Here is a 27,287-nt window from a genome sequence, read left to right on the forward strand (position 1 = left end):
GTCGTCCACTGACAACGGCGGCGCGGCCACTCTGGTCTTGCGCACTCTGCAGGGAGCTGCCAAGGAAGGCACCTCTCCTCCAGCTGCTCGGCCACGGTGCGCCTGCACGGCTTAGAGCTTGCCACACATCTGCCCTCGCTGTTGGACAGGTAGCAGAAGGCAAGGCGCGCGTTTTTCTGCATTTTTTTCGGCGAGGACAAGCGGTTGATATGCTTGTAAGTGTAGCATATGAAGCAAGAATCGAATGAGGCATTCGTAGACAGGTGCTAAATTCGCAGTATGGCCGCAGGTGACGATCTTATGACGGGTGTGCAGCCACAACAGGTTGGCAGCAAAGTGAGTATCGCTAACTGAAAGCTCTCTGCTGTATCCCCAGTGGCGCAATTGGTTAGCGCACGGTACTTATAAGGCAGTAGCCGTGAGCAATGCCGGGGTTGTGAGTTCGAGCCTCACCTGGGGCATACTTTTATTTCGTAGCAGCTGACTCTGAAAGCATCGGGACGCGAGAGTTGAGATGTATCACCTGCTTGCGAAACATAAGTGTGCGTGCATTATAGTCACCGATCGCGTGTTCCTCGGTAGTATAGTGGTTAGTATCCCCGCCTGTCACGCGGGAGACCGGGGTTCGATTCCCCGCCGGGGAGGTGCGATTTTTATATCGCGAAAGTTGCACGCGTGGCCCGAAAGGACATTAACGTTGCGATCAAGGAATGTAGTTACTGCAAAATCGTAAGAAAGTCTGCGTCTTAGGAAGTGTTTCTCGCATTCTTCACACGACGTCGTCGTTTCACGACTTACAGGGGTTGCTGTTGACGCTGAACCAGCTCACCCCAGGCTTAATGATCGAGCTCGAGGCACCCAAGAAAAAGAATAATTTTAGCAGAGCGTGGTTTCGATCCACGGACCTCTGGGTTATGGGCCCAGCACGCTTCCACTGCGCCACTCTGCTGCGTGGAGCCGTCCGCGCTCTTCGGTGCGTGACATGGGACACTTGGAAAGCGTTGTCTGCGTCGGTTTCCCGCGCCTACCGTTTAATTAAGTGCGTAACATCTCTCAGCTTGACTTGTCTCGACTTTGCTCGACTGACGCTACGCTGACGCTTGCACGAAGCGATATTTACCGCAATCGTCTCGAGATGCAGCTGCGAGATGCTCAGGATTAACATTGCACTCCACGAAGGTGGAGACATTCGAATCCACTGCCTAGCTACGCGCCCGCAACTAACAAAATGCCGACCCTGCCAGGATTCGAACCTGGAATCTTCTGATCCGTAGTCAGACGCGTTATCCGTTGCGCCACAGGGCCACTGTTTGCGTTTTCTACCACGAGGCGGGTGCACATCGCAAAGCAACGTGTTCTCCGTGGCTCGGCAACTGCATGTCGTCCACTGACAACGGCGGCGCGGCCACTCTGGTCTTGCGCACTCTGCAGGGAGCTGCCAAGGAAGGCACCTCTCCTCCAGCTGCTCGGCCACGGTGCGCCTGCACGGCTTAGAGCTTGCCACACATCTGCCCTCGCTGTTGGACAGGTAGCAGAAGGCAAGGCGCGCGTTTTTCTGCATTTTTTTCGGCGAGGACAAGCGGTTGATATGCTTGTAAGTGTAGCATATGAAGCAAGAATCGAATGAGGCATTCGTAGACAGGTGCTAAATTCGCAGTATGGCCGCAGGTGACGATCTTATGACGGGTGTGCAGCCACAACAGGTTGGCAGCAAAGTGAGTATCGCTAACTGAAAGCTCTCTGCTGTATCCCCAGTGGCGCAATTGGTTAGCGCACGGTACTTATAAGGCAGTAGCCGTGAGCAATGCCGGGGTTGTGAGTTCGAGCCTCACCTGGGGCATACTTTTATTTCGTAGCAGCTGACTCTGAAAGCATCGGGACGCGAGAGTTGAGATGTATCACCTGCTTGAGAAACATAAGTGTGCGTGCATTATAGTCACCGATCGCGTGTTCCTCGGTAGTATAGTGGTTAGTATCCCCGCCTGTCACGCGGGAGACCGGGGTTCGATTCCCCGCCGGGTAGGTGCGATTTTTATATCGCGAAAGTTGCACGCGTGGCCCGAAAGGACATTAACGTTGCGATCAAGGAATGTAGTTACTGCAAAATCGTAAGAAAGTCTGCGTCTTAGGAAGTGTTTCTCGCATTCTTCACACGACGTCGTCGTTTCACGACTTACAGGGGTTGCTGTTGACGCTGAACCAGCTCACCCCAGGCTTAATGATCGAGCTCGAGGCACCCAAGAAAAAGAATAATTTTAGCAGAGCGTGGTTTCGATCCACGGACCTCTGCCTCTGGGTTATGGGCCCAGCACGCTTCCACTGCGCCACTCTGCTGCGTGGAGCCGTCCGCGCTCTTCGGTGCGTGACATGGGACACTTGGAAAGCGTTGTCTGCGTCGGTTTCCCACGCCTACCGTTTAATTAAGTGCGTAACATCTCTCAGCTTGACTTGTCTCGACTTTGCTCGACTGACGCTACGCTGACGCTTGCACGAAGCGATATTTACCGCAATCGTCTCGAGATGCAGCTGCGAGATGCTCAGGATTAACATTGCACTCCACGAAGGTGGAGACATTCGAATCCACTGCCTAGCTACGCGCCCGCAACTAACAAAATGCCGACCCTGCCAGGATTCGAACCTGGAATCTTCTGATCCGTAGTCAGACGCGTTATCCGTTGCGCCACAGGGCCACTGTTTGCGTTTTCTACCACGAGGCGGGTGCACATCGCAAAGCAACGTGTTCTCCGTGGCTCGGCAACTGCATGTCGTCCACTGACAACGGCGGCGCGGCCACTCTGGTCTTGCGCACTCTGCAGGGAGCTGCCAAGGAAGGCACCTCTCCTCCAGCTGCTCGGCCACGGTGCGCCTGCACGGCTTAGAGCTTGCCACACATCTGCCCTCGCTGTTGGACAGGTAGCAGAAGGCAAGGCGCGCGTTTTTCTGCATTTTTTTCGGCGAGGACAAGCGGTTGATATGCTTGTAAGTGTAGCATATGAAGCAAGAATCGAATGAGGCATTCGTAGACAGGTGCTAAATTCGCAGTATGGCCGCAGGTGACGATCTTATGACGGGTGTGCAGCCACAACAGGTTGGCAGCAAAGTGAGTATCGCTAACTGAAAGCTCTCTGCTGTATCCCCAGTGGCGCAATTGGTTAGCGCACGGTACTTATAAGGCAGTAGCCGTGAGCAATGCCGGGGTTGTGAGTTCGAGCCTCACCTGGGGCATACTTTTATTTCGTAGCAGCTGACTCTGAAAGCATCGGGACGCGAGAGTTGAGATGTATCACCTGCTTGCGAAACATAAGTGTGCGTGCATTATAGTCACCGATCGCGTGTTCCTCGGTAGTATAGTGGTTAGTATCCCCGCCTGTCACGCGGGAGACCGGGGTTCGATTCCCCGCCGGGGAGGTGCGATTTTTATATAGCGAAAGTTGCACGCGTGGCCCGAAAGGACATTAACGTTGCGATCAAGGAATGTAGTTACTGCAAAATCGTAAGAAAGTCTGCGTCTTAGGAAGTGTTTCTCGCATTCTTCACACGACGTCGTCGTTTCACGACTTACAGGGGTTGCTGTTGACGCTGAACCAGCTCACCCCAGGCTTAATGATCGAGCTCGAGGCACCCAAGAAAAAGAATAATTTTAGCAGAGCGTGGTTTCGATCCACGGACCTCTGGGTTATGGGCCCAGCACGCTTCCACTGCGCCACTCTGCTGCGTGGAGCCGTCCGCGCTCTTCGGTGCGTGACATGGGACACTTGGAAAGCGTTGTCTGCGTCGGTTTCCCGCGCCTACCGTTTAATTAAGTGCGTAACATCTCTCAGCTTGACTTGTCTCGACTTTGCTCGACTGACGCTACGCTGACGCTTGCACGAAGCGATATTTACCGCAATCGTCTCGAGATGCAGCTGCGAGATGCTCAGGATTAACATTGCACTCCACGAAGGTGGAGACATTCGAATCCACTGCCTAGCTACGCGCCCGCAACTAACAAAATGCCGACCCTGCCAGGATTCGAACCTGGAATCTTCTGATCCGTAGTCAGACGCGTTATCCGTTGCGCCACAGGGCCACTGTTTGCGTTTTCTACCACGAGGCGGGTGCACATCGCAAAGCAACGTGTTCTCCGTGGCTCGGCAACTGCATGTCGTCCACTGACAACGGCGGCGCGGCCACTCTGGTCTTGCGCACTCTGCAGGGAGCTGCCAAGGAAGGCACCTCTCCTCCAGCTGCTCGGCCACGGTGCGCCTGCACGGCTTAGAGCTTGCCACACATCTGCCCTCGCTGTTGGACAGGTAGCAGAAGGCAAGGCGCGCGTTTTTCTGCATTTTTTTCGGCGAGGACAAGCGGTTGATATGCTTGTAAGTGTAGCATATGAAGCAAGAATCGAATGAGGCATTCGTAGACAGGTGCTAAATTCGCAGTATGGCCGCAGGTGACGATCTTATGACGGGTGTGCAGCCACAACAGGTTGGCAGCAAAGTGAGTATCGCTAACTGAAAGCTCTCTGCTGTATCCCCAGTGGCGCAATTGGTTAGCGCACGGTACTTATAAGGCAGTAGCCGTGAGCAATGCCGGGGTTGTGAGTTCGAGCCTCACCTGGGGCATACTTTTATTTCGTAGCAGCTGACTCTGAAAGCATCGGGACGCGAGAGTTGAGATGTATCACCTGCTTGAGAAACATAAGTGTGCGTGCATTATAGTCACCGATCGCGTGTTCCTCGGTAGTATAGTGGTTAGTATCCCCGCCTGTCACGCGGGAGACCGGGGTTCGATTCCCCGCCGGGGAGGTGCGATTTTTATATCGCGAAAGTTGCACGCGTGGCCCGAAAGGACATTAACGTTGCGATCAAGGAATGTAGTTACTGCAAAATCGTAAGAAAGTCTGCGTCTTAGGAAGTGTTTCTCGCATTCTTCACACGACGTCGTCGTTTCACGACTTACAGGGGTTGCTGTTGACGCTGAACCAGCTCACCCCAGGCTTAATGATCGAGCTCGAGGCACCCAAGAAAAAGAATAATTTTAGCAGAGCGTGGTTTCGATCCACGGACCTCTGGGTTATGGGCCCAGCACGCTTCCACTGCGCCACTCTGCTGCGTGGAGCCGTCCGCGCTCTTCGGTGCGTGACATGGGACACTTGGAAAGCGTTGTCTGCGTCGGTTTCCCGCGCCTACCGTTTAATTAAGTGCGTAACATCTCTCAGCTTGACTTGTCTCGACTTTGCTCGACTGACGCTACGCTGACGCTTGCACGAAGCGATATTTACCGCAATCGTCTCGAGATGCAGCTGCGAGATGCTCAGGATTAACATTGCACTCCACGAAGGTGGAGACATTCGAATCCACTGCCTAGCTACGCGCCCGCAACTAACAAAATGCCGACCCTGCCAGGATTCGAACCTGGAATCTTCTGATCCGTAGTCAGACGCGTTATCCGTTGCGCCACTTTTTTTTTTTTTTTTTTTTTACCTTCTGATCTGGAGTCAGACGCGCTACCGTTTTTTTTTGTATTTATTTATGTAGTTATTTATTTATTTATTTATTTATTTTTTTTTTTTTATTTTTATTTTTTTTTTTTTTTTTTGTGGTGGTATATCTCAGGATCACTACCTCTCAACCTCGTCTTCACTTAGTATTGGCATGAATGTTTCCGTGTCGTTCTGTATTCGTCGATGTTTCAGTTTCCTGAAGGCTTCATTCAAAGTTGTCATCTCTTAGCGTTGAGAGTATGTTCGCCGAGATTGTCGCCGTGCTGTTTTCTTGCAGTTATTCAGTAAAGTAACTGGGTACTATGGCGTGTTCCTTGAGTTGGTGGAGACAAAAACAACAAGATCATAGATTGCTCCTTCAGCATCGTATATAATTAATAGAGATATTGTTCCTTATAGAGGAAAGATGGGTATCTAGAAAGAAAATACTGCCTCGTCTGTTTTAAACTTCGTCAAATGAAACTATACTTGTCTGCTGGGTAACGTAAGAAAAACAGAAATAAATACTGGTGCCACAAGGTTTGCATCCTGTTGCATGCTGCTTCTCTGTGACCTTAGGTGCACAGGTGCACGCATTGTACCACTTAAGAAACAATTGAGCCCTGAGAACCGACAAACAGATACCCTGATAATAGAAGAAAGAATAAAAGCAATAATCGTACCCATTGGTTCGCACACTTAAAGCTTCCCATCATTCAAAGCAACGGTGAGAAAATTCTGAAATTTTTCTTTATACTTTCGTAATCGTTTGATCGCGTAATATTCGGCAATAAGATACATATGAAAATCAGAAAGTGTAGGCGTTTTAGTCGTCAGTATATAAAATAGGTACTGTCCAATTAACCAGGTATAGCTATTATTTTTAGATTTCGGAAATAATTGCCAGTCCGGGTGGAATATATCCTGCAGTTGTATTGCGGATGGCGTCGTTCTATTAATAAGAGCCAGTTTCATTCTCGTCCATTTCCAGATTTGCGTCTGATCTCTGCAGTATAATATGTGGTGCAATGTTTCCACATGCCCACATGTGTCGCAAGTCGGTGTAGGCCGTAAGTGGATCTTACACAATTTCTCCCCCGTGGGCATCACCTCGTTCACAACATCATACCACACGGAACGAACTTGGGAACGAAGAAGAGGAGTGCTGATATTCATCCAAATTTGTCGCCAGTTCTTGCCAGGATACTTCATTTCTATAGAGTTATTCTGTTGCCGATTCGTAAATACACTGTAGACAGCCGCAGCAGTGAATGGTTGCAGGTGTTGATGCACATAGCTGAACTCCACGTAATAACGGCGAATATGAACGAGCTCGGGATGGATATGTCCAACATTTATCGGTGGCGTCATATCCGGTGGTCGTAACTGCTGGAATAGACGCGCTGTAAGACCTGTCTGACGACATCGTAAGATCCTTGATGTTCGAGCTAGAAAAATCGCTGAGCACTGTAATTCAACATCTTTAAGGGCTAGACCACCTTTATACCGAGGTAAAGCGGTAGCCTTGAAAGCGACTTTAAAAATATTACCTCGCCAAATGTACCAGCCTGCAAGGGCTAAAATTCTGTTAGCAATATCAGTAGGAATAGGGAGAACAGCGGCAACATGGTAAATCTTGCTGAGAACATAATAATTGACGAAATGTGCTCTCTGAATCCTGTCTAAGGACCGCATATTGTGCTCTCGAATCAAAGCTCGAAGGACGTTGAGCTTCTGTTCCCAATTCACTCTTACCATTTCCCGTGGATTCGGAGTGAGAATCAAACCAAGGTGCTTGAGCTGGTTGGTTGCCTCTAACCAAACGGTGTTCGCGAAGCGAGCCTGCGGACCTAAATGCAAGACTTTGGATTTCCGTTCGTTAAGGCGTGCACCGCAGGCGCTGGCATACCGGTGGACAAGCCGCCGCACGGAAGCGAACTCTTCGTCGTTATTGATAAGGACGCTGATATCGTCCGCATAGGCATGACAGACGGTCTTTGTATTCAGCGTTTGAAGACCCGGTAAGGTGACGCAAAACGTCTTCAGTAGCGGCTCGATAGCAATGGCGAAAAGAGTCGTAGAAAGCGGGCACCCTTGTCGCAAACCTTGTTGAATGGGCACAGGGGCTGTTAACTGGCCGTTGAATTTGACGCGGGAAGTCGTATTGCAGATACAATTCCTTAGTATCTGTACGAAATGCTGGTTGAAACCCAGTTTATCCAGCGTTCGGAACAGAAATCCATGGTTGGTCCTATCAAATGCCTTGTCGAAGTCAAAAAAGACTATTGCCAACGTGGTCTTGCAAATCCAAGTCAAATAGGCAATATCTCGGTATTCGCACAGGGCGTCTATCATTGATCGACCAGGAACCACGTTCATGTGGTATGAACCAAGCACTTTACTGAGGACTGGCTTAAGTCTGGCATTCAGAATTCTAGTAAAGATTTTGAAATCTGCATTGAGTAGGGTGATTGGTCGTAAGTTATTGAGTGAAGTCCCTTGTGACGGTTTGGAGACTAAGACTATCAGGCCCTCAGTGAACTGCGATGGAAAAGCAGTATTCGTTAACAATTCATTATACATGATAGTCAGTTCGTCGCCGAAAACATCCCAATACCGAAGATAAAATTCGACCGGCAAACCGTCTGATCCTGCAGCTTTTCCTTTCGCCGCAGACGTAATGATTGACTTCACTTCGAAGTTAGTTATGTTGGCCAGGAGCTGTGCGTGGTCGTCCGGGTCCACCGATGCTGTAATGTTAGACAAAAAATCCTCTCCTGCCTCTACGTCTGTGTCAGGTAGGGAGTAAAGTTGCCTGAAATGATTCCGAATAAAAATCTTAAGCTCGCCCTGCTCATCATAAACACGACCATCGTCATCTGTCAGTTGAGTAATGATTTTTTGTCTTCCTCTTTTAGTTTCCCGTATGACGTGGTACAAGGACGCTGACTCATTAAAGGTGTCATCGAAAGCGCGGGCCCTGACTTGGGCTCCTGCCAGAGACTCACGAACCAATGCGGTGATTTTGGCTTTGGTACGTTTAATGCGAAGGAGATTGCCAGGCAGTGCAGAGGAATCGTTATACAACTGGCGGAGAGCGGTAAAATAAAATTCCAACGTCTGTTTCTTCCAGTACGCCTTGGCCCTGGCAAACTGACAAATACATTTCTTTATGCGTGGTTTTACTAGCTCCGTCCACCAACGAACACGCTCCCTATATCTTTGTCGTCGCTGGAGGCACCATTGCCACGTTGCAATAAGATCCTTCTTCAGGTCGCCGTCGTCCAACAGTGCGACGTTCAGTTGCCATACGCCTCGACCCAAAAAGGTTTTCTGCGAGACGTGCCTAAGCGTAATGTGATACGCACAGTGGTCGCTAAAATTAACAGGCCATATTTCACAATCCCTGGCAGCGCTTAAAATGTCTGTAGATACATAAAACCTATCCAGACGACTAGCGGAGGCAGTGGTAACATAAGTATATCCGGTCACCTGCGGGCGAAGTGAGCACCAGGTATCTTGTAAGTTCAGCCCATCAATTAAATCTCGCAACTCCAGACAAAAATTAAAATTCGGACACTGGTCTTCTCTGCGTACAACACAGTTAAAATCGCCGCCCAATAAAATCTTCGAACAACCACAGGATAATAATGGCACAATTTCATCGCGATAAAAAACACTCCTATCCCTTCGGCCTGTAGATCCAGTCGGGGCATAGACGTTGATCAGAAGCAAATCTTCGAATCGTACGACAATCCCTCTTCCCGTTTCTAAAATCGCTCGAGGTCTACAAGTGATGCCCGCTTTGTACAAAATTGCAGTCCCTGCCTCATCGCCGATATTGATGATGGCCTCATAGCCTGTGACATTCCCGACCTTGGGTGTGACGACTTCTTGTAGGAAAACGATATCTATATCGGCGGCATACAGATAGTCAGTCAAACATTTTAATTTTACATCAGACGTTATTCGATGTATATTAGCAGTTGCAATTTTGTAATCCCGCATAAGAAGGGGTGGTGCCACGTTATTGCGTATCGTCAGCCCAGGAAGGCTGCCTGCTCGACCCCGGCGAGTGAGCGGTATCCATAAATGCGTCGGGTCCAGAACTGTCGACATGCATCCCCATATCGGCCTCCTCTGAATGCTGCACGACCTGTACTTCATCGTCCGTGACGATTCTCTCACATTCATCCGTCCGGAACTGCTTGATAGTACGCTGCAGTTTCTGTTCGAGAGTACGAGTTTCCTCTTCACTCTGCTTACGGACTGATTTCTTTTGTCGTCCTTTCTTCTGAGGACGGGTGTCCTCGACTTGTTCGTTGTTGTCAGAATTCGCAGCGGTAGGGGTAGCTCCCGTGGGAGACAGTACTTTGCCGGAAACTGCGCTGACTGGAGAAGACACGTCAAGGGGATGGGAAACTCGCGGCTGGTCACCAGAGTCCGCAGGTGTAAGACTCTCCACAGATGGGAGCATCTGTTGATCGGGCAACCGCGGCGGAAGTTCCACACGGACCACGCCAGCATCGGAAGGGCGCGAATTTCCGGCCCCGTCGTTTGCATAGGTTTCCACGTCAGAAGCAACGGGCATTCGGCTCGGCGTAGCGTTGTTTACACCGGCGGCGGGCACGTCAGGCACAACCCCAGTCGCGTGCAGCTGTGGCGCGCTAACGACAGACGGACCGACAAGGCTCTCGGCATACGTCGGCTTATTGCCATCCAGCCCAGCTGCAAGGGCATCACGTTGTCGTAAAACACGACGCACTGGTTTAGCACGTGGACACGCGGCCTTCATATGGTCCGGAGAGCCACAAAGTACACATGTACGTGGTTGCCCCTCGTACATAACGAGTGCTCGGAAGCCTTGTACCACGACATTCGACGGGATATGCTTAGATAGGTCAATTCGCGCTACTCTGACACCATTATCCACATTGAAGTGTTTAAGGCCACTCCACTGCTCTTGGTGAATTTCTAATACGTTCCCATACTGGGACAGACATTGCCGAATACGTTCAAGGTCAATTTCAAATGGTAGGTTGAATATACGGACCGTGCGCAGGCCTAACCCAGCATGGTTAACAACAACTTTACAAATTTCACCAACAGAATTAACGAACTCGGCAGTACCCTTAGTTGAGTCCATTACACGTAAACAAGGCTCGTCATTAACAAGTTTCACGTAAACGGCATTCGCTAGAAAATCGTATGAAAATCCTAAAACTTCCTCGTCTTTAAGACCCAATCTGTCGAAGAAAAAATCGACTAATTCGTAGACATGTGGTCGGGCAAAACCAAACGGGAATTGGAAACGCAACGTGTAACGGCGTAACCGATCATCCATGGCAAAAGCCATGATGTACTCACAAGGCCCACAACTGCTGCAAGCGCCGCCAAACACGCGCGGAGCGAGCACTCCGGCACGTCCACACACGGCCGCTGCTGCGGCGGAACTGACCACAGGGCCACTGTTTGCGTTTTCTACCACGAGGCGGGTGCACATCGCAAAGCAACGTGTTCTCCGTGGCTCGGCAACTGCATGTCGTCCACTGACAACGGCGGCGCGGCCACTCTGGTCTTGCGCACTCTGCAGGGAGCTGCCAAGGAAGGCACCTCTCCTCCAGCTGCTCGGCCACGGTGCGCCTGCACGGCTTAGAACTTGCCACACATCTGCCCTCGCTGTTGGACAGGTAGCAGAAGGCAAGGCGCGCGTTTTTCTGCATTTTTTTCGGCGAGGACAAGCGGTTGATATGCTTGTAAGTGTAGCATATGAAGCAAGAATCGAATGAGGCATTCGTAGACAGGTGCTAAATTCGCAGTATGGCCGCAGGTGACGATCTTATGACGGGTGTGCAGCCACAACAGGTTGGCAGCAAAGTGAGTATCGCTAACTGAAAGCTCTCTGCTGTAGCCCCAGTGGCGCAATTGGTTAGCGCACGGTACTTATAAGGCAGTAGCCGTGAGCAATGCCGGGGTTGTGAGTTCGAGCCTCACCTGGGGCATACTTTTATTTCGTAGCAGCTGACTCTGAAAGCATCGGGACGCGAGAGTTGAGATGTATCACCTGCTTGAGAAACATAAGTGTGCGTGCATTATAGTCACCGATCGCGTGTTCCTCGGTAGTATAGTGGTTAGTATCCCCGCCTGTCACGCGGGAGACCGGGGTTCGATTCCCCGCCGGGGAGGTGCGATTTTTATATCGCGAAAGTTGCACGCGTGGCCCGAAAGGACATTAACGTTGCGATCAAGGAATGTAGTTACTGCAAAATCGTAAGAAAGTCTGCGTCTTAGGAAGTGTTTCTCGCATTCTTCACACGACGTCGTCGTTTCACGACTTACAGGGGTTGCTGTTGACGCTGAACCAGCTCACCCCAGGCTTAATGATCGAGCTCGAGGCACCCAAGAAAAAGAATAATTTTAGCAGAGCGTGGTTTCGATCCACGGACCTCTGGGTTATGGGCCCAGCACGCTTCCACTGCGCCACTCTGCTGCGTGGAGCCGTCCGCGCTCTTCGGTGCGTGACATGGGACACTTGGAAAGCGTTGTCTGCGTCGGTTTCCCGCGCCTACCGTTTAATTAAGTGCGTAACATCTCTCAGCTTGACTTGTCTCGACTTTGCTCGACTGACGCTACGCTGACGCTTGCACGAAGCGATATTTACCGCAATCGTCTCGAGATGCAGCTGCGAGATGCTCAGGATTAACATTGCACTCCACGAAGGTGGAGACATTCGAATCCACTGCCTAGCTACGCGCCCGCAACTAACAAAATGCCGACCCTGCCAGGATTCGAACCTGGAATCTTCTGATCCGTAGTCAGACGCGGTATCCGTTGCGCCACAGGGCCACTGTTTGCGTTTTCTACCACGAGGCGGGTGCACATCGCAAAGCAACGTGTTCTCCGTGGCTCGGCAACTGCATGTCGTCCACTGACAACGGCGGTGCGGCCACTCTGGTCTTGCGCACTCTGCAGGGAGCTGCCAAGGAAGGCACCTCTCATCCAGCTGCTCGGCCACGGTGCGCCTGCACGGCTTAGAGCTTGCCACACATCTGCCCTCGCTGTTGGACAGGTAGCAGAAGGCAAGGCGCGCGTTTTTCTGCATTTTTTTCGGCGAGGACAAGCGGTTGATATGCTTGTAAGTGTAGCATATGAAGCAAGAATCGAATGAGGCATTCGTAGACAGGTGCTAAATTCGCAGTATGGCCGCAGGTGACGATCTTATGACGGGTGTGCAGCCACAACAGGTTGGCAGCAAAGTGAGTATCGCTAACTGAAAGCTCTCTGCTGTAGCCCCAGTGGCGCAATTGGTTAGCGCACGGTACTTATAAGGCAGTAGCCGTGAGCAATGCCGGGGTTGTGAGTTCGAGCCTCACCTGGGGCATACTTTTATTTCGTAGCAGCTGACTCTGAAAGCATCGGGACGCGAGAGTTGAGATGTATCACCTGCTTGAGAAACATAAGTGTGCGTGCATTATAGTCACCGATCGCGTGTTCCTCGGTAGTATAGTGGTTAGTATCCCCGCCTGTCACGCGGGAGACCGGGGTTCGATTCCCCGCCGGGGAGGTGCGATTTTTATATCGCGAAAGTTGCACGCGTGGCCCGAAAGGACATTAACGTTGCGATCAAGGAATGTAGTTACTGCAAAATCGTAAGAAAGTCTGCGTCTTAGGAAGTGTTTCTCGCATTCTTCACACGACGTCGTCGTTTCACGACTTACAGGGGTTGCTGTTGACGCTGAACCAGCTCACCCCAGGCTTAATGATCGAGCTCGAGGCACCCAAGAAAAAGAATAATTTTAGCAGAGCGTGGTTTCGATCCACGGACCTCTGGGTTATGGGCCCAGCACGCTTCCACTGCGCCACTCTGCTGCGTGGAGCCGTCCGCGCTCTTCGGTGCGTGACATGGGACACTTGGAAAGCGTTGTCTGCGTCGGTTTCCCGCGCCTACCGTTTAATTAAGTGCGTAACATCTCTCAGCTTGACTTGTCTCGACTTTGCTCGACTGACGCTACGCTGACGCTTGCACGAAGCGATATTTACCGCAATCGTCTCGAGATGCAGCTGCGAGATGCTCAGGATTAACATTGCACTCCACGAAGGTGGAGACATTCGAATCCACTGCCTAGCTACGCGCCCGCAACTAACAAAATGCCGACCCTGCCAGGATTCGAACCTGGAATCTTCTGATCCGTAGTCAGACGCGTTATCCGTTGCGCCACAGGGCCACTGTTTGCGTTTTCTACCACGAGGCGGGTGCACATCGCAAAGCAACGTGTTCTCCGTGGCTCGGCAACTGCATGTCGTCCACTGACAACGGCGGTGCGGCCACTCTGGTCTTGCGCACTCTGCAGGGAGCTGCCAAGGAAGGCACCTCTCCTCCAGCTGCTCGGCCACGGTGCGCCTGCACGGCTTAGAGCTTGCCACACATCTGCCCTCGCTGTTGGACAGGTAGCAGAAGGCAAGGCGCGCGTTTTTCTGCATTTTTTTCGGCGAGGACAAGCGGTTGATATGCTTGTAAGTGTAGCATATGAAGCAAGAATCGAATGAGGCATTCGTAGACAGGTGCTAAATTCGCAGTATGGCCGCAGGTGACGATCTTATGACGGGTGTGCAGCCACAACAGGTTGGCAGCAAAGTGAGTATCGCTAACTGAAAGCTCTCTGCTGTAGCCCCAGTGGCGCAATTGGTTAGCGCACGGTACTTATAAGGCAGTAGCCGTGAGCAATGCCGGGGTTGTGAGTTCGAGCCTCACCTGGGGCATACTTTTATTTCGTAGCAGCTGACTCTGAAAGCATCGGGACGCGAGAGTTGAGATGTATCACCTGCTTGAGAAACATAAGTGTGCGTGCATTATAGTCACCGATCGCGTGTTCCTCGGTAGTATAGTCTTTAGTATCCCCGCCTGTCACGCGGGAGACCGGGGTTCGATTCCCCGCCGGGGAGGTGCGATTTTTATATCGCGAAAGTTGCACGCGTGGCCCGAAAGGACATTAACGTTGCGATCAAGGAATGTAGTTACTGCAAAATCGTAAGAAAGTCTGCGTCTTAGGAAGTGTTTCTCGCATTCTTCACACGACGTCGTCGTTTCACGACTTACAGGGGTTGCTGTTGACGCTGAACCAGCTCACCCCAGGCTTAATGATGGAGCTCGAGGCACCCAAGAAAAAGAATAATTTTAGCAGAGCGTGGTTTCGATCCACGGACCTCTGGGTTATGGGCCCAGCACGCTTCCACTGCGCCACTCTGCTGCGTGGAGCCGTCCGCGCTCTTCGGTGCGTGACATGGGACACTTGGAAAGCGTTGTCTGCGTCGGTTTCCCGCGCCTACCGTTTAATTAAGTGCGTAACATCTCTCAGCTTGACTTGTCTCGACTTTGCTCGACTGACGCTACGCTGACGCTTGCACGAAGCGATATTTACCGCAATCGTCTCGAGATGCAGCTGCGAGATGCTCAGGATTAACATTGCACTCCACGAAGGTGGAGACATTCGAATCCACTGCCTAGCTACGCGCCCGCAACTAACAAAATGCCGACCCTGCCAGGATTCGAACCTGGAATCTTCTGATCCGTAGTCAGACGCGTTATCCGTTGCGCCACAGGGCCACTGTTTGCGTTTTCTACCACGAGGCGGGTGCACATCGCAAAGCAACGTGTTCTCCGTGGCTCGGCAACTGCATGTCGTCCACTGACAACGGCGGTGCGGCCACTCTGGTCTTGCGCACTCTGCAGGGAGCTGCCAAGGAAGGCACCTCTCCTCCAGCTGCTCGGCCACGGTGCGCCTGCACGGCTTAGAGCTTGCCACACATCTGCCCTCGCTGTTGGACAGGTAGCAGAAGGCAAGGCGCGCGTTTTTCTGCATTTTTTTCGGCGAGGACAAGCGGTTGATATGCTTGTAAGTGTAGCATATGAAGCAAGAATCGAATGAGGCATTCGTAGACAGGTGCTAAATTCGCAGTATGGCCGCAGGTGACGATCTTATGACGGGTGTGCAGCCACAACAGGTTGGCAGCAAAGTGAGTATCGCTAACTGAAAGCTCTCTGCTGTAGCCCCAGTGGCGCAATTGGTTAGCGCACGGTACTTATAAGGCAGTAGCCGTGAGCAATGCCGGGGTTGTGAGTTCGAGCCTCACCTGGGGCATACTTTTATTTCGTAGCAGCTGACTCTGAAAGCATCGGGACGCGAGAGTTGAGATGTATCACCTGCTTGAGAAACATAAGTGTGCGTGCATTATAGTCACCGATCGCGTGTTCCTCGGTAGTATAGTGGTTAGTATCCCCGCCTGTCACGCGGGAGACCGGGGTTCGATTCCCCGCCGGGGAGGTGCGATTTTTATATCGCGAAAGTTGCACGCGTGGCCCGAAAGGACATTAACGTTGCGATCAAGGAATGTAGTTACTGCAAAATCGTAAGAAAGTCTGCGTCTTAGGAAGTGTTTCTCGCATTCTTCACACGACGTCGTCGTTTCACGACTTACAGGGGTTGCTGTTGACGCTGAACCAGCTCACCCCAGGCTTAATGATGGAGCTCGAGGCACCCAAGAAAAAGAATAATTTTAGCAGAGCGTGGTTTCGATCCACGGACCTCTGGGTTATGGGCCCAGCACGCTTCCACTGCGCCACTCTGCTGCGTGGAGCCGTCCGCGCTCTTCGGTGCGTGACATGGGACACTTGGAAAGCGTTGTCTGCGTCGGTTTCCCGCGCCTACCGTTTAATTAAGTGCGTAACATCTCTCAGCTTGACTTGTCTCGACTTTGCTCGACTGACGCTACGCTGACGCTTGCACGAAGCGATATTTACCGCAATCGTCTCGAGATGCAGCTGCGAGATGCTCAGGATTAACATTGCACTCCACGAAGGTGGAGACATTCGAATCCACTGCCTAGCTACGCGCCCGCAACTAACAAAATGCCGACCCTGCCAGGATTCGAACCTGGAATCTTCTGATCCGTAGTCAGACGCGTTATCCGTTGCGCCACAGGGCCACTGTTTGCGTTTTCTACCACGAGGCGGGTGCACATCGCAAAGCAACGTGTTCTCCGTGGCTCGGCAACTGCATGTCGTCCACTGACAACGGCGGTGCGGCCACTCTGGTCTTGCGCACTCTGCAGGGAGCTGCCAAGGAAGGCACCTCTCCTCCAGCTGCTCGGCCACGGTGCGCCTGCACGGCTTAGAGCTTGCCACACATCTGCCCTCGCTGTTGGACAGGTAGCAGAAGGCAAGGCGCGCGTTTTTCTGCATTTTTTTCGGCGAGGACAAGCGGTTGATATGCTTGTAAGTGTAGCATATGAAGCAAGAATCGAATGAGGCATTCGTAGACAGGTGCTAAATTCGCAGTATGGCCGCAGGTGACGATCTTATGACGGGTGTGCAGCCACAACAGGTTGGCAGCAAAGTGAGTATCGCTAACTGAAAGCTCTCTGCTGTAGCCCCAGTGGCGCAATTGGTTAGCGCACGGTACTTATAAGGCAGTAGCCGTGAGCAATGCCGGGGTTGTGAGTTCGAGCCTCACCTGGGGCATACTTTTATTTCGTAGCAGCTGACTCTGAAAGCATCGGGACGCGAGAGTTGAGATGTATCACCTGCTTGAGAAACATAAGTGTGCGTGCATTATAGTCACCGATCGCGTGTTCCTCGGTAGTATAGTGGTTAGTATCCCCGCCTGTCACGCGGGAGACCGGGGTTCGATTCCCCGCCGGGGAGGTGCGATTTTTATATCGCGAAAGTTGCACGCGTGGCCCGAAAGGACATTAACGTTGCGATCAAGGAATGTAGTTACTGCAAAATCGTAAGAAAGTCTGCGTCTTAGGAAGTGTTTCTCGCATTCTTCACACGACGTCGTCGTTTCACGACTTACAGGGGTTGCTGTTGACGCTGAACCAGCTCACCCCAGGCTTAATGATGGAGCTCGAGGCACCCAAGAAAAAGAATAATTTTAGCAGAGCGTGGTTTCGATCCACGGACCTCTGGGTTATGGGCCCAGCACGCTTCCACTGCGCCACTCTGCTGCGTGGAGCCGTCCGCGCTCTTCGGTGCGTGACATGGGACACTTGGAAAGCGTTGTCTGCGTCGGTTTCCCGCGCCTACCGTTTAATTAAGTGCGTAACATCTCTCAGCTTGACTTGTCTCGACTTTGCTCGACTGACGCTACGCTGACGCTTGCACGAAGCGATATTTACCGCAATCGTCTCGAGATGCAGCTGCGAGATGCTCAGGATTAACATTGCACTCCACGAAGGTGGAGACATTCGAATCCACTGCCTAGCTACGCGCCCGCAACTAACAAAATGCCGACCCTGCCAGGATTCGAACCTGGAATCTTCTGATCCGTAGTCAGACGCGTTATCCGTTGCGCCACAGGGCCACTGTTTGCGTTTTCTACCACGAGGCGGGTGCACATCGCAAAGCAACGTGTTCTCCGTGGCTCGGCAACTGCATGTCGTCCACTGACAACGGCGGTGCGGCCACTCTGGTCTTGCGCACTCTGCAGGGAGCTGCCAAGGAAGGCACCTCTCCTCCAGCTGCTCGGCCACGGTGCGCCTGCACGGCTTAGAGCTTGCCACACATCTGCCCTCGCTGTTGGACAGGTAGCAGAAGGCAAGGCGCGCGTTTTTCTGCATTTTTTTCGGCGAGGACAAGCGGTTGATATGCTTGTAAGTGTAGCATATGAAGCAAGAATCGAATGAGGCATTCGTAGACAGGTGCTAAATTCGCAGTATGGCCGCAGGTGACGATCTTATGACGGGTGTGCAGCCACAACAGGTTGGCAGCAAAGTGAGTATCGCTAACTGAAAGCTCTCTGCTGTAGCCCCAGTGGCGCAATTGGTTAGCGCACGGTACTTATAAGGCAGTAGCCGTGAGCAATGCCGGGGTTGTGAGTTCGAGCCTCACCTGGGGCATACTTTTATTTCGTAGCAGCTGACTCTGAAAGCATCGGGACGCGAGAGTTGAGATGTATCACCTGCTTGAGAAACATAAGTGTGCGTGCATTATAGTCACCGATCGCGTGTTCCTCGGTAGTATAGTGGTTAGTATCCCCGCCTGTCACGCGGGAGACCGGGGTTCGATTCCCCGCCGGGGAGGTGCGATTTTTATATCGCGAAAGTTGCACGCGTGGCCCGAAAGGACATTAACGTTGCGATCAAGGAATGTAGTTACTGCAAAATCGTAAGAAAGTCTGCGTCTTAGGAAGTGTTTCTCGCATTCTTCACACGACGTCGTCGTTTCACGACTTACAGGGGTTGCTGTTGACGCTGAACCAGCTCACCCCAGGCTTAATGATCGAGCTCGAGGCACCCAAGAAAAAGAATAATTTTAGCAGAGCGTGGTTTCGATCCACGGACCTCTGGGTTATGGGCCCAGCACGCTTCCACTGCGCCACTCTGCTGCGTGGAGCCGTCCGCGCTCTTCGGTGCGTGACATGGGACACTTGGAAAGCGTTGTCTGCGTCGGTTTCCCGCGCCTACCGTTTAATTAAGTGCGTAACATCTCTCAGCTTGACTTGTCTCGACTTTGCTCGACTGACGCTACGCTGACGCTTGCACGAAGCGATATTTACCGCAATCGTCTCGAGATGCAGCTGCGAGATGCTCAGGATTAACATTGCACTCCACGAAGGTGGAGACATTCGAATCCACTGCCTAGCTACGCGCCCGCAACTAACAAAATGCCGACCCTGCCAGGATTCGAACCTGGAATCTTCTGATCCGTAGTCAGACGCGTTATCCGTTGCGCCACAGGGCCACTGTTTGCGTTTTCTACCACGAGGCGGGTGCACATCGCAAAGCAACGTGTTCTCCGTGGCTCGGCAACTGCATGTCGTCCACTGACAACGGCGGTGCGGCCACTCTGGTCTTGCGCACTCTGCAGGGAGCTGCCAAGGAAGGCACCTCTCCTCCAGCTGCTCGGCCACGGTGCGCCTGCACGGCTTAGAGCTTGCCACACATCTGCCCTCGCTGTTGGACAGGTAGCAGAAGGCAAGGCGCGCGTTTTTCTGCATTTTTTTCGGCGAGGACAAGCGGTTGATATGCTTGTAAGTGTAGCATATGAAGCAAGAATCGAATGAGGCATTCGTAGACAGGTGCTAAATTCGCAGTATGGCCGCAGGTGACGATCTTATGACGGGTGTGCAGCCACAACAGGTTGGCAGCAAAGTGAGTATCGCTAACTGAAAGCTCTCTGCTGTAGCCCCAGTGGCGCAATTGGTTAGCGCACGGTACTTATAAGGCAGTAGCCGTGAGCAATGCCGGGGTTGTGAGTTCGAGCCTCACCTGGGGCATACTTTTATTTCGTAGCAGCTGACTCTGAAAGCATCGGGACGCGAGAGTTGAGATGTATCACCTGCTTGAGAAACATAAGTGTGCGTGCATTATAGTCACCGATCGCGTGTTCCTCGGTAGTATAGTGGTTAGTATCCCCGCCTGTCACGCGGGAGACCGGGGTTCGATTCCCCGCCGGGGAGGTGCGATTTTTATATCGCGAAAGTTGCACGCGTGGCCCGAAAGGACATTAACGTTGCGATCAAGGAATGTAGTTACTGCAAAATCGTAAGAAAGTCTGCGTCTTAGGAAGTGTTTCTCGCATTCTTCACACGACGTCGTCGTTTCACGACTTACAGGGGTTGCTGTTGACGCTGAACCAGCTCACCCCAGGCTTAATGATCGAGCTCGAGGCACCCAAGAAAAAGAATAATTTTAGCAGAGCGTGGTTTCGATCCACGGACCTCTGGGTTATGGGCCCAGCACGCTTCCACTGCGCCACTCTGCTGCGTGGAGCCGTCCGCGCTCTTCGGTGCGTGACATGGGACACTTGGAAAGCGTTGTCTGCGTCGGTTTCCCGCGCCTACCGTTTAATTAAGTGCGTAACATCTCTCAGCTTGACTTGTCTCGACTTTGCTCGACTGACGCTACGCTGACGCTTGCACGAAGCGATATTTACCGCAATCGTCTCGAGATGCAGCTGCGAGATGCTCAGGATTAACATTGCACTCCACGAAGGTGGAGACATTCGAATCCACTGCCTAGCTACGCGCCCGCAACTAACAAAATGCCGACCCTGCCAGGATTCGAACCTGGAATCTTCTGATCCGTAGTCAGACGCGGTATCCGTTGCGCCACAGGGCCACTGTTTGCGTTTTCTACCACGAGGCGGGTGCACATCGCAAAGCAACGTGTTCTCCGTGGCTCGGCAACTGCATGTCGTCCACTGACAACGGCGGTGCGGCCACTCTGGTCTTGCGCACTCTGCAGGGAGCTGCCAAGGAAGGCACCTCTCCTCCAGCTGCTCGGCCACGGTGCGCCTGCACGGCTTAGAGCTTGCCACACATCTGCCCTCGCTGTTGGACAGGTAGCAGAAGGCAAGGCGCGCGTTTTTCTGCATTTTTTTCGGCGAGGACAAGCGGTTGATATGCTTGTAAGTGTAGCATATGAAGCAAGAATCGAATGAGGCATTCGTAGACAGGTGCTAAATTCGCAGTATGGCCGCAGGTGACGATCTTATGACGGGTGTGCAGCCACAACAGGTTGGCAGCAAAGTGAGTATCGCTAACTGAAAGCTCTCTGCTGTAGCCCCAGTGGCGCAATTGGTTAGCGCACGGTACTTATAAGGCAGTAGCCGTGAGCAATGCCGGGGTTGTGAGTTCGAGCCTCACCTGGGGCATACTTTTATTTCGTAGCAGCTGACTCTGAAAGCATCGGGACGCGAGAGTTGAGATGTATCACCTGCTTGAGAAACATAAGTGTGCGTGCATTATAGTCACCGATCGCGTGTTCCTCGGTAGTATAGTGGTTAGTATCCCCGCCTGTCACGCGGGAGACCGGGGTTCGATTCCCCGCCGGGGAGGTGCGATTTTTATATCGCGAAAGTTGCACGCGTGGCCCGAAAGGACATTAACGTTGCGATCAAGGAATGTAGTTACTGCAAAATCGTAAGAAAGTCTGCGTCTTAGGAAGTGTTTCTCGCATTCTTCACACGACGTCGTCGTTTCACGACTTACAGGGGTTGCTGTTGACGCTGAACCAGCTCACCCCAGGCTTAATGATCGAGCTCGAGGCACCCAAGAAAAAGAATAATTTTAGCAGAGCGTGGTTTCGATCCACGGACCTCTGGGTTATGGGCCCAGCACGCTTCCACTGCGCCACTCTGCTGCGTGGAGCCGTCCGCGCTCTTCGGTGCGTGACATGGGACACTTGGAAAGCGTTGTCTGCGTCGGTTTCCCGCGCCTACCGTTTAATTAAGTGCGTAACATCTCTCAGCTTGACTTGTCTCGACTTTGCTCGACTGACGCTACGCTGACGCTTGCACGAAGCGATATTTACCGCAATCGTCTCGAGATGCAGCTGCGAGATGCTCAGGATTAACATTGCACTCCACGAAGGTGGAGACATTCGAATCCACTGCCTAGCTACGCGCCCGCAACTAACAAAATGCCGACCCTGCCAGGATTCGAACCTGGAATCTTCTGATCCGTAGTCAGACGCGGTATCCGTTGCGCCACAGGGCCACTGTTTGCGTTTTCTACCACGAGGCGGGTGCACATCGCAAAGCAACGTGTTCTCCGTGGCTCGGCAACTGCATGTCGTCCACTGACAACGGCGGTGCGGCCACTCTGGTCTTGCGCACTCTGCAGGGAGCTGCCAAGGAAGGCACCTCTCCTCCAGCTGCTCGGCCACGGTGCGCCTGCACGGCTTAGAGCTTGCCACACATCTGCCCTCGCTGTTGGACAGGTAGCAGAAGGCAAGGCGCGCGTTTTTCTGCATTTTTTTCGGCGAGGACAAGCGGTTGATATGCTTGTAAGTGTAGCATATGAAGCAAGAATCGAATGAGGCATTCGTAGACAGGTGCTAAATTCGCAGTATGGCCGCAGGTGACGATCTTATGACGGGTGTGCAGCCACAACAGGTTGGCAGCAAAGTGAGTATCGCTAACTGAAAGCTCTCTGCTGTAGCCCCAGTGGCGCAATTGGTTAGCGCACGGTACTTATAAGGCAGTAGCCGTGAGCAATGCCGGGGTTGTGAGTTCGAGCCTCACCTGGGGCATACTTTTATTTCGTAGCAGCTGACTCTGAAAGCATCGGGACGCGAGAGTTGAGATGTATCACCTGCTTGAGAAACATAAGTGTGCGTGCATTATAGTCACCGATCGCGTGTTCCTCGGTAGTATAGTCTTTAGTATCCCCGCCTGTCACGCGGGAGACCGGGGTTCGATTCCCCGCCGGGGAGGTGCGATTTTTATATCGCGAAAGTTGCACGCGTGGCCCGAAAGGACATTAACGTTGCGATCAAGGAATGTAGTTACTGCAAAATCGTAAGAAAGTCTGCGTCTTAGGAAGTGTTTCTCGCATTCTTCACACGACGTCGTCGTTTCACGACTTACAGGGGTTGCTGTTGACGCTGAACCAGCTCACCCCAGGCTTAATGATCGAGCTCGAGGCACCCAAGAAAAAGAATAATTTTAGCAGAGCGTGGTTTCGATCCACGGACCTCTGGGTTATGGGCCCAGCACGCTTCCACTGCGCCACTCTGCTGCGTGGAGCCGTCCGCGCTCTTCGGTGCGTGACATGGGACACTTGGAAAGCGTTGTCTGCGTCGGTTTCCCGCGCCTACCGTTTAATTAAGTGCGTAACATCTCTCAGCTTGACTTGTCTCGACTTTGCTCGACTGACGCTACGCTGACGCTTGCACGAAGCGATATTTACCGCAATCGTCTCGAGATGCAGCTGCGAGATGCTCAGGATTAACATTGCACTCCACGAAGGTGGAGACATTCGAATCCACTGCCTAGCTACGCGCCCGCAACTAACAAAATGCCGACCCTGCCAGGATTCGAACCTGGAATCTTCTGATCCGTAGTCAGACGCGTTATCCGTTGCGCCACAGGGCCACTGTTTGCGTTTTCTACCACGAGGCGGGTGCACATCGCAAAGCAACGTGTTCTCCGTGGCTCGGCAACTGCATGTCGTCCACTGACAACGGCGGCGCGGCCACTCTGGTCTTGCGCACTCTGCAGGGAGCTGCCAAGGAAGGCACCTCTCCTCCAGCTGCTCGGCCACGGTGCGCCTGCACGGCTTAGAGCTTGCCACACATCTGCCCTCGCTGTTGGACAGGTAGCAGAAGGCAAGGCGCGCGTTTTTCTGCATTTTTTTCGGCGAGGACAAGCGGTTGATATGCTTGTAAGTGTAGCATATGAAGCAAGAATCGAATGAGGCATTCGTAGACAGGTGCTAAATTCGCAGTATGGCCGCAGGTGACGATCTTATGACGGGTGTGCAGCCACAACAGGTTGGCAGCAAAGTGAGTATCGCTAACTGAAAGCTCTCTGCTGTAGCCCCAGTGGCAGTTCCGCCGCAGCAGCGGCCGTGTGCAGACGTGCCGGAGTGCTCGCTCCGCGCGTGTTTGTCGGCGCTTGCAGCAGTTGTGGGCCTTGTGAGTACATCATGGCCTTTGCCATGGATGATCAGTTACGCCGTTACACGTTGCGTTTCCAATTCCCGTTCGGTTTTGCCCGACCACATGTCTACGAATTAGTCGATTTTTTTTTCGACAGATTGGGTCTTAAAGACGAGGAAGTTTTAGGATTTTCATACGATTTTCTAGCGAATGCCGTTTACGTGAAACTTGTTAATGACGAGCCTTGTTTACGTGTAATGGACTCAACTAAGGGTACTGCCGAGTTCGTTAATTCTGATGGTGAAATTTGTAAAGTTGTTGTTAACCATGCTGGGTTAGGCCTGCGCACGGTCCGTATATTCAACCTACCATTTGAAATTGACCTTGAACGAATTCGGCAATGTCTGTCCCAGTATGGGAACGTATTAGAAATTCACCAAGAGCAGTGGAGTGGCCTTAAACACTTTAATGTGGATAATGGTGTCAGGGTAGCGCGAATTGACCTATCTAAGCATATCCCGTCGAATGTCGTGGTACAAGGCTTCCGAGCACTCGTTATGTACGAGGGGCAACCACGTACATGTGTACTTTGTGGCTCCCCGGACCATATGAAGGCCGCGTGTCCCCGTGCTAAACCAGTGCGTCGTGTTTTACGACAACGTGATGCCCTTGCAGCTGGGCTGGATGGCAATAAGCCGACGTATGCCGAGAGCCTAGTCGGTCCGTCTGTCGTTAGCGCGCCACAGCGGCACGCGACTGAGGTTGTGCCTGACGTGCCCGCCGCCGGTGTAAACACCGCTACGCCGAGCCGGATGCCCGTAGCTTTTGACGTGGAAACCTATGCAAACGACGGGGCCGGAAATTCGCGCCCTTCCGATGCTGGCGTGGTCCGTGTGGAACTTCCGCCGCGGTTGCCCGATCAACAGATGCTCCCATCTGTGGAGAGTCTTACACCTGCGGACTCTGGTGACCAGCCGCGAGTTTCCCATCCCCTTGACGTGTCTTCTCCAGTCAGCGCAGTTTCCGGCAAAGTACTGTCTCCCACGGGAGCTACCCCTACCGCTGCGAATTCTGACAACAACGAACAAGTCGAGGACACCCGTCCTCAGAAGAAAGGACGACAAAAGAAATCAGTCCGTAAGCAGAGTGAAGAGGAAACTCGTACTCTCGAACAGAAACTGCAGCGTACTATCAAGCAGTTCCGGACGGATGAATGTGAGAGAATCGTCACGGACGATGAAGTACAGGTCGTGCAGCATTCAGAGGAGGCCGATATGGGGATGCATGTCGACAGTTCTGGACCCGACGCATTTATGGATACCGCTCACTCGCCGGGGTCGAGCAGGCAGCCTTCCTGGGCTGACGATACGCAATAACATGGCACCACCCCTTCTTATGCGGGATTACAAAATTGCAACTGCTAATATACATCGAATAACGTCTGATGTAAAATTAAAATGTTTGACTGACTATCTGTATGCCGCCGATATAGATATCGTTTTCCTACAAGAAGTCGTCACACCCAAGGTCGGGAATGTCACAGGCTATGAGGCCATCATCAATATCGGCGATGAGGCAGGGACTGCAATTTTGTACAAAGCGGGCATCACTTGTAGACCTCGAGCGATTTTAGAAACGGGAAGAGGGATTGTCGTACGATTCGAAGATTTGCTTCTGATCAACGTCTATGCCCCGACTGGATCTACAGGCCGAAGGGATAGGAGTGTTTTTTATCGCGATGAAATTGTGCCATTATTATCCTGTGGTTGTTCGAAGATTTTATTGGGCGGCGATTTTAATTGTGTTGTACGCAGAGAAGACCAGTGTCCGAATTTTAATTTTTGTTTGGAGTTGCGAGATTTAATTGATGGGCTGAACTTACAAGATACCTGGTGCTCACTTCGCCCGCAGGTGACCGGATATACTTATGTTACCACTGCCTCCGCTAGTCGTCTGGATAGGTTTTATGTATCTACAGACATTTTAAGCGCTGCCAGGGATTGTGAAATATGGCCTGTTAATTTTAGCGATCACTGTGCGTATCACATTACGCTTAGGCACGTCTCGCAGAAAACCTTTTTGGGTCGAGGCGTATGGCAACTGAACGTCGCACTGTTGGACGACGGCGACCTGAAGAAGGATCTTATTGCGACGTGGCAATGGTGCCTCCAGCGACGACAAAGATATAGGGAGCGTGTTGATTGGTGGACGGGGCTAGTAAAACCACGCATAAAGAAATGTATTTGTCAGTTTGCCAGGGCCAAGGCGTACTGGAAGAAACAGACGTTGGAATTTTATTTTACCGCTCTCCGCCAGTTGTATCACGATTCCTCTGCACTGCCTGGCAATCTCCTCCGCATCAAACGTACCAAAGCCAAAATCACCGCATTGGTTCGTGAGTCTCTGGCAGGAGCCCAAGTCAGGGCACGCGCTTTCGATGACACCTTTAACGAGTCAGCGTCCTTGTACCACATCATACGGGAAGCTAAAAGAGGCAGACAAAAAATCATTACTCAACTGACGGATGACGATGGTCGTGTTTATGATGAGCAAGGCGAGCTTAAGACTTTTATTCGGAATCATTTCAGGCAACTTTACTCACTGCCTGACACAGATGTAGAGGCGGGAGAGGATTTTTTGTCTAACATTACAGCATCGGTGGATCCGGACGACCACGCACAGCTCCTGGCCAACATAACTAACTTCGAAGTGAAGTCCATCATTACGTCTGCGGCGAAAGGAAAAGCTGCAGGATCAGACGGTTTGCCGGTTGAATTTTATCTTCGGTATTGGGATATTTTCGGCGACGAACTGACTCTCATGTATAATGAATTGTTAACGAATACTGCTTTTCCATCGCAGTTCACTGAGGGCCTGATAGTCTTAGTTTCCAAACCGTCACAGGGGACTTCACTCAATAACTTACGACCAATCACCCTGCTCAATGCAGATTTCAAAATCTTTACTAGGATTCTGAATGCCAGACTTAAGCCAGTCCTCAGTAAAGTGCTTGGTTCATATCACATGAACGTGGTTCCTGGTCGATCAATGATAGACGCCCTGTGCGAATACCGAGATATTGCCTATTTGACTTGGATTTGCAAGACCACGTTGGCAATAGTTTTCTTTGACTTCGACAAGGCATTTGATAGGACCAACCATGGATTTCTGTTCAGAACGCTGGATAAACTGGGTTTCAACCAGCATTTCGTACAGATACTAAGGAACTGTATCTGCAATACGACTTCCCGCGTCAAATTCAACGGCCAGTTAACAGCCCCTGTGCCCATTCAACAAGGTTTGCGACAAGGGTGCCCGCTTTCTACGACTCTTTTCGCCATTGCTATCGAGCCACTACTGAAGACGTTTTGCGTCACCTTACCGGGTCTTCAAACGCTGAATACAAAGACCGTCTGTCATGCCTATGCGGACGATATCA

The 27,287-nt window shown here is 51.9% G+C and overlaps 50 non-coding genes across 50 annotated transcripts; 26 read left to right on the forward strand and 24 right to left on the reverse strand.

Annotated features, from left to right (window-relative positions):
• The first annotated feature begins 369 nt into the window (after positions 1-369).
• Trnai-uau (transfer RNA isoleucine (anticodon UAU)) lies at positions 370-461 on the forward strand. The gene is given in 2 exon segments: positions 370-407; positions 426-461. It is a non-coding gene; the product is annotated as a tRNA-Ile (tRNA).
• A 111-nt stretch (positions 462-572) lies between these two features.
• Positions 573-644, forward strand: Trnad-guc (transfer RNA aspartic acid (anticodon GUC)). The gene has a single exon. It is a non-coding gene; the product is annotated as a tRNA-Asp (tRNA).
• A 233-nt stretch (positions 645-877) lies between these two features.
• On the reverse strand, positions 878-949 carry Trnam-cau (transfer RNA methionine (anticodon CAU)). The gene has a single exon. It is a non-coding gene; the product is annotated as a tRNA-Met (tRNA).
• A 283-nt stretch (positions 950-1,232) lies between these two features.
• Trnar-acg (transfer RNA arginine (anticodon ACG)) lies at positions 1,233-1,305 on the reverse strand. Its single transcript has one exon. It is a non-coding gene; the product is annotated as a tRNA-Arg (tRNA).
• Positions 1,306-1,748: 443 nt separating this feature from the next.
• Positions 1,749-1,840, forward strand: Trnai-uau (transfer RNA isoleucine (anticodon UAU)). Its single transcript is given in 2 exon segments — positions 1,749-1,786; positions 1,805-1,840. It is a non-coding gene; the product is annotated as a tRNA-Ile (tRNA).
• Positions 1,841-1,951: 111 nt separating this feature from the next.
• Positions 1,952-2,023, forward strand: Trnad-guc (transfer RNA aspartic acid (anticodon GUC)). Its single transcript has one exon. It is a non-coding gene; the product is annotated as a tRNA-Asp (tRNA).
• A 594-nt stretch (positions 2,024-2,617) lies between these two features.
• Trnar-acg (transfer RNA arginine (anticodon ACG)) lies at positions 2,618-2,690 on the reverse strand. The gene has a single exon. It is a non-coding gene; the product is annotated as a tRNA-Arg (tRNA).
• A 443-nt stretch (positions 2,691-3,133) lies between these two features.
• Positions 3,134-3,225, forward strand: Trnai-uau (transfer RNA isoleucine (anticodon UAU)). Its single transcript is given in 2 exon segments — positions 3,134-3,171; positions 3,190-3,225. It is a non-coding gene; the product is annotated as a tRNA-Ile (tRNA).
• A 111-nt stretch (positions 3,226-3,336) lies between these two features.
• Trnad-guc (transfer RNA aspartic acid (anticodon GUC)) lies at positions 3,337-3,408 on the forward strand. The gene has a single exon. It is a non-coding gene; the product is annotated as a tRNA-Asp (tRNA).
• Positions 3,409-3,641: 233 nt separating this feature from the next.
• Trnam-cau (transfer RNA methionine (anticodon CAU)) lies at positions 3,642-3,713 on the reverse strand. The gene has a single exon. It is a non-coding gene; the product is annotated as a tRNA-Met (tRNA).
• Positions 3,714-3,996: 283 nt separating this feature from the next.
• Trnar-acg (transfer RNA arginine (anticodon ACG)) lies at positions 3,997-4,069 on the reverse strand. The gene has a single exon. It is a non-coding gene; the product is annotated as a tRNA-Arg (tRNA).
• Positions 4,070-4,512: 443 nt separating this feature from the next.
• Positions 4,513-4,604, forward strand: Trnai-uau (transfer RNA isoleucine (anticodon UAU)). The gene is given in 2 exon segments: positions 4,513-4,550; positions 4,569-4,604. It is a non-coding gene; the product is annotated as a tRNA-Ile (tRNA).
• A 111-nt stretch (positions 4,605-4,715) lies between these two features.
• Positions 4,716-4,787, forward strand: Trnad-guc (transfer RNA aspartic acid (anticodon GUC)). Its single transcript has one exon. It is a non-coding gene; the product is annotated as a tRNA-Asp (tRNA).
• Positions 4,788-5,020: 233 nt separating this feature from the next.
• On the reverse strand, positions 5,021-5,092 carry Trnam-cau (transfer RNA methionine (anticodon CAU)). The gene has a single exon. It is a non-coding gene; the product is annotated as a tRNA-Met (tRNA).
• A 6,282-nt stretch (positions 5,093-11,374) lies between these two features.
• Positions 11,375-11,466, forward strand: Trnai-uau (transfer RNA isoleucine (anticodon UAU)). Its single transcript is given in 2 exon segments — positions 11,375-11,412; positions 11,431-11,466. It is a non-coding gene; the product is annotated as a tRNA-Ile (tRNA).
• Positions 11,467-11,577: 111 nt separating this feature from the next.
• Positions 11,578-11,649, forward strand: Trnad-guc (transfer RNA aspartic acid (anticodon GUC)). Its single transcript has one exon. It is a non-coding gene; the product is annotated as a tRNA-Asp (tRNA).
• Positions 11,650-11,882: 233 nt separating this feature from the next.
• Positions 11,883-11,954, reverse strand: Trnam-cau (transfer RNA methionine (anticodon CAU)). Its single transcript has one exon. It is a non-coding gene; the product is annotated as a tRNA-Met (tRNA).
• Positions 11,955-12,237: 283 nt separating this feature from the next.
• Trnar-acg (transfer RNA arginine (anticodon ACG)) lies at positions 12,238-12,310 on the reverse strand. Its single transcript has one exon. It is a non-coding gene; the product is annotated as a tRNA-Arg (tRNA).
• A 443-nt stretch (positions 12,311-12,753) lies between these two features.
• Trnai-uau (transfer RNA isoleucine (anticodon UAU)) lies at positions 12,754-12,845 on the forward strand. Its single transcript is given in 2 exon segments — positions 12,754-12,791; positions 12,810-12,845. It is a non-coding gene; the product is annotated as a tRNA-Ile (tRNA).
• Positions 12,846-12,956: 111 nt separating this feature from the next.
• Positions 12,957-13,028, forward strand: Trnad-guc (transfer RNA aspartic acid (anticodon GUC)). Its single transcript has one exon. It is a non-coding gene; the product is annotated as a tRNA-Asp (tRNA).
• A 233-nt stretch (positions 13,029-13,261) lies between these two features.
• On the reverse strand, positions 13,262-13,333 carry Trnam-cau (transfer RNA methionine (anticodon CAU)). Its single transcript has one exon. It is a non-coding gene; the product is annotated as a tRNA-Met (tRNA).
• A 283-nt stretch (positions 13,334-13,616) lies between these two features.
• Trnar-acg (transfer RNA arginine (anticodon ACG)) lies at positions 13,617-13,689 on the reverse strand. The gene has a single exon. It is a non-coding gene; the product is annotated as a tRNA-Arg (tRNA).
• A 443-nt stretch (positions 13,690-14,132) lies between these two features.
• On the forward strand, positions 14,133-14,224 carry Trnai-uau (transfer RNA isoleucine (anticodon UAU)). Its single transcript is given in 2 exon segments — positions 14,133-14,170; positions 14,189-14,224. It is a non-coding gene; the product is annotated as a tRNA-Ile (tRNA).
• A 111-nt stretch (positions 14,225-14,335) lies between these two features.
• On the forward strand, positions 14,336-14,407 carry Trnad-guc (transfer RNA aspartic acid (anticodon GUC)). Its single transcript has one exon. It is a non-coding gene; the product is annotated as a tRNA-Asp (tRNA).
• Positions 14,408-14,640: 233 nt separating this feature from the next.
• On the reverse strand, positions 14,641-14,712 carry Trnam-cau (transfer RNA methionine (anticodon CAU)). The gene has a single exon. It is a non-coding gene; the product is annotated as a tRNA-Met (tRNA).
• Positions 14,713-14,995: 283 nt separating this feature from the next.
• Positions 14,996-15,068, reverse strand: Trnar-acg (transfer RNA arginine (anticodon ACG)). The gene has a single exon. It is a non-coding gene; the product is annotated as a tRNA-Arg (tRNA).
• A 443-nt stretch (positions 15,069-15,511) lies between these two features.
• Trnai-uau (transfer RNA isoleucine (anticodon UAU)) lies at positions 15,512-15,603 on the forward strand. The gene is given in 2 exon segments: positions 15,512-15,549; positions 15,568-15,603. It is a non-coding gene; the product is annotated as a tRNA-Ile (tRNA).
• A 111-nt stretch (positions 15,604-15,714) lies between these two features.
• Positions 15,715-15,786, forward strand: Trnad-guc (transfer RNA aspartic acid (anticodon GUC)). Its single transcript has one exon. It is a non-coding gene; the product is annotated as a tRNA-Asp (tRNA).
• Positions 15,787-16,019: 233 nt separating this feature from the next.
• Positions 16,020-16,091, reverse strand: Trnam-cau (transfer RNA methionine (anticodon CAU)). The gene has a single exon. It is a non-coding gene; the product is annotated as a tRNA-Met (tRNA).
• A 283-nt stretch (positions 16,092-16,374) lies between these two features.
• Trnar-acg (transfer RNA arginine (anticodon ACG)) lies at positions 16,375-16,447 on the reverse strand. The gene has a single exon. It is a non-coding gene; the product is annotated as a tRNA-Arg (tRNA).
• Positions 16,448-16,890: 443 nt separating this feature from the next.
• On the forward strand, positions 16,891-16,982 carry Trnai-uau (transfer RNA isoleucine (anticodon UAU)). Its single transcript is given in 2 exon segments — positions 16,891-16,928; positions 16,947-16,982. It is a non-coding gene; the product is annotated as a tRNA-Ile (tRNA).
• A 111-nt stretch (positions 16,983-17,093) lies between these two features.
• Positions 17,094-17,165, forward strand: Trnad-guc (transfer RNA aspartic acid (anticodon GUC)). The gene has a single exon. It is a non-coding gene; the product is annotated as a tRNA-Asp (tRNA).
• A 233-nt stretch (positions 17,166-17,398) lies between these two features.
• Trnam-cau (transfer RNA methionine (anticodon CAU)) lies at positions 17,399-17,470 on the reverse strand. Its single transcript has one exon. It is a non-coding gene; the product is annotated as a tRNA-Met (tRNA).
• A 283-nt stretch (positions 17,471-17,753) lies between these two features.
• Trnar-acg (transfer RNA arginine (anticodon ACG)) lies at positions 17,754-17,826 on the reverse strand. Its single transcript has one exon. It is a non-coding gene; the product is annotated as a tRNA-Arg (tRNA).
• Positions 17,827-18,269: 443 nt separating this feature from the next.
• Trnai-uau (transfer RNA isoleucine (anticodon UAU)) lies at positions 18,270-18,361 on the forward strand. Its single transcript is given in 2 exon segments — positions 18,270-18,307; positions 18,326-18,361. It is a non-coding gene; the product is annotated as a tRNA-Ile (tRNA).
• A 111-nt stretch (positions 18,362-18,472) lies between these two features.
• On the forward strand, positions 18,473-18,544 carry Trnad-guc (transfer RNA aspartic acid (anticodon GUC)). The gene has a single exon. It is a non-coding gene; the product is annotated as a tRNA-Asp (tRNA).
• A 233-nt stretch (positions 18,545-18,777) lies between these two features.
• Positions 18,778-18,849, reverse strand: Trnam-cau (transfer RNA methionine (anticodon CAU)). Its single transcript has one exon. It is a non-coding gene; the product is annotated as a tRNA-Met (tRNA).
• A 283-nt stretch (positions 18,850-19,132) lies between these two features.
• Positions 19,133-19,205, reverse strand: Trnar-acg (transfer RNA arginine (anticodon ACG)). The gene has a single exon. It is a non-coding gene; the product is annotated as a tRNA-Arg (tRNA).
• Positions 19,206-19,648: 443 nt separating this feature from the next.
• Trnai-uau (transfer RNA isoleucine (anticodon UAU)) lies at positions 19,649-19,740 on the forward strand. Its single transcript is given in 2 exon segments — positions 19,649-19,686; positions 19,705-19,740. It is a non-coding gene; the product is annotated as a tRNA-Ile (tRNA).
• A 111-nt stretch (positions 19,741-19,851) lies between these two features.
• Trnad-guc (transfer RNA aspartic acid (anticodon GUC)) lies at positions 19,852-19,923 on the forward strand. Its single transcript has one exon. It is a non-coding gene; the product is annotated as a tRNA-Asp (tRNA).
• Positions 19,924-20,156: 233 nt separating this feature from the next.
• Trnam-cau (transfer RNA methionine (anticodon CAU)) lies at positions 20,157-20,228 on the reverse strand. Its single transcript has one exon. It is a non-coding gene; the product is annotated as a tRNA-Met (tRNA).
• Positions 20,229-20,511: 283 nt separating this feature from the next.
• On the reverse strand, positions 20,512-20,584 carry Trnar-acg (transfer RNA arginine (anticodon ACG)). The gene has a single exon. It is a non-coding gene; the product is annotated as a tRNA-Arg (tRNA).
• A 443-nt stretch (positions 20,585-21,027) lies between these two features.
• Positions 21,028-21,119, forward strand: Trnai-uau (transfer RNA isoleucine (anticodon UAU)). The gene is given in 2 exon segments: positions 21,028-21,065; positions 21,084-21,119. It is a non-coding gene; the product is annotated as a tRNA-Ile (tRNA).
• A 111-nt stretch (positions 21,120-21,230) lies between these two features.
• Trnad-guc (transfer RNA aspartic acid (anticodon GUC)) lies at positions 21,231-21,302 on the forward strand. Its single transcript has one exon. It is a non-coding gene; the product is annotated as a tRNA-Asp (tRNA).
• Positions 21,303-21,535: 233 nt separating this feature from the next.
• Trnam-cau (transfer RNA methionine (anticodon CAU)) lies at positions 21,536-21,607 on the reverse strand. The gene has a single exon. It is a non-coding gene; the product is annotated as a tRNA-Met (tRNA).
• A 283-nt stretch (positions 21,608-21,890) lies between these two features.
• Positions 21,891-21,963, reverse strand: Trnar-acg (transfer RNA arginine (anticodon ACG)). The gene has a single exon. It is a non-coding gene; the product is annotated as a tRNA-Arg (tRNA).
• Positions 21,964-22,406: 443 nt separating this feature from the next.
• Trnai-uau (transfer RNA isoleucine (anticodon UAU)) lies at positions 22,407-22,498 on the forward strand. Its single transcript is given in 2 exon segments — positions 22,407-22,444; positions 22,463-22,498. It is a non-coding gene; the product is annotated as a tRNA-Ile (tRNA).
• A 111-nt stretch (positions 22,499-22,609) lies between these two features.
• On the forward strand, positions 22,610-22,681 carry Trnad-guc (transfer RNA aspartic acid (anticodon GUC)). Its single transcript has one exon. It is a non-coding gene; the product is annotated as a tRNA-Asp (tRNA).
• Positions 22,682-22,914: 233 nt separating this feature from the next.
• Trnam-cau (transfer RNA methionine (anticodon CAU)) lies at positions 22,915-22,986 on the reverse strand. Its single transcript has one exon. It is a non-coding gene; the product is annotated as a tRNA-Met (tRNA).
• Positions 22,987-23,269: 283 nt separating this feature from the next.
• Trnar-acg (transfer RNA arginine (anticodon ACG)) lies at positions 23,270-23,342 on the reverse strand. Its single transcript has one exon. It is a non-coding gene; the product is annotated as a tRNA-Arg (tRNA).
• Between the last annotated feature and the right edge of the window lie 3,945 nt (positions 23,343-27,287).

Source organism: Schistocerca nitens, chromosome 9, assembly GCF_023898315.1.
Source record: "Schistocerca nitens isolate TAMUIC-IGC-003100 chromosome 9, iqSchNite1.1, whole genome shotgun sequence".
Lineage (NCBI taxonomy): Eukaryota > Metazoa > Arthropoda > Insecta > Orthoptera > Acrididae > Schistocerca > Schistocerca nitens.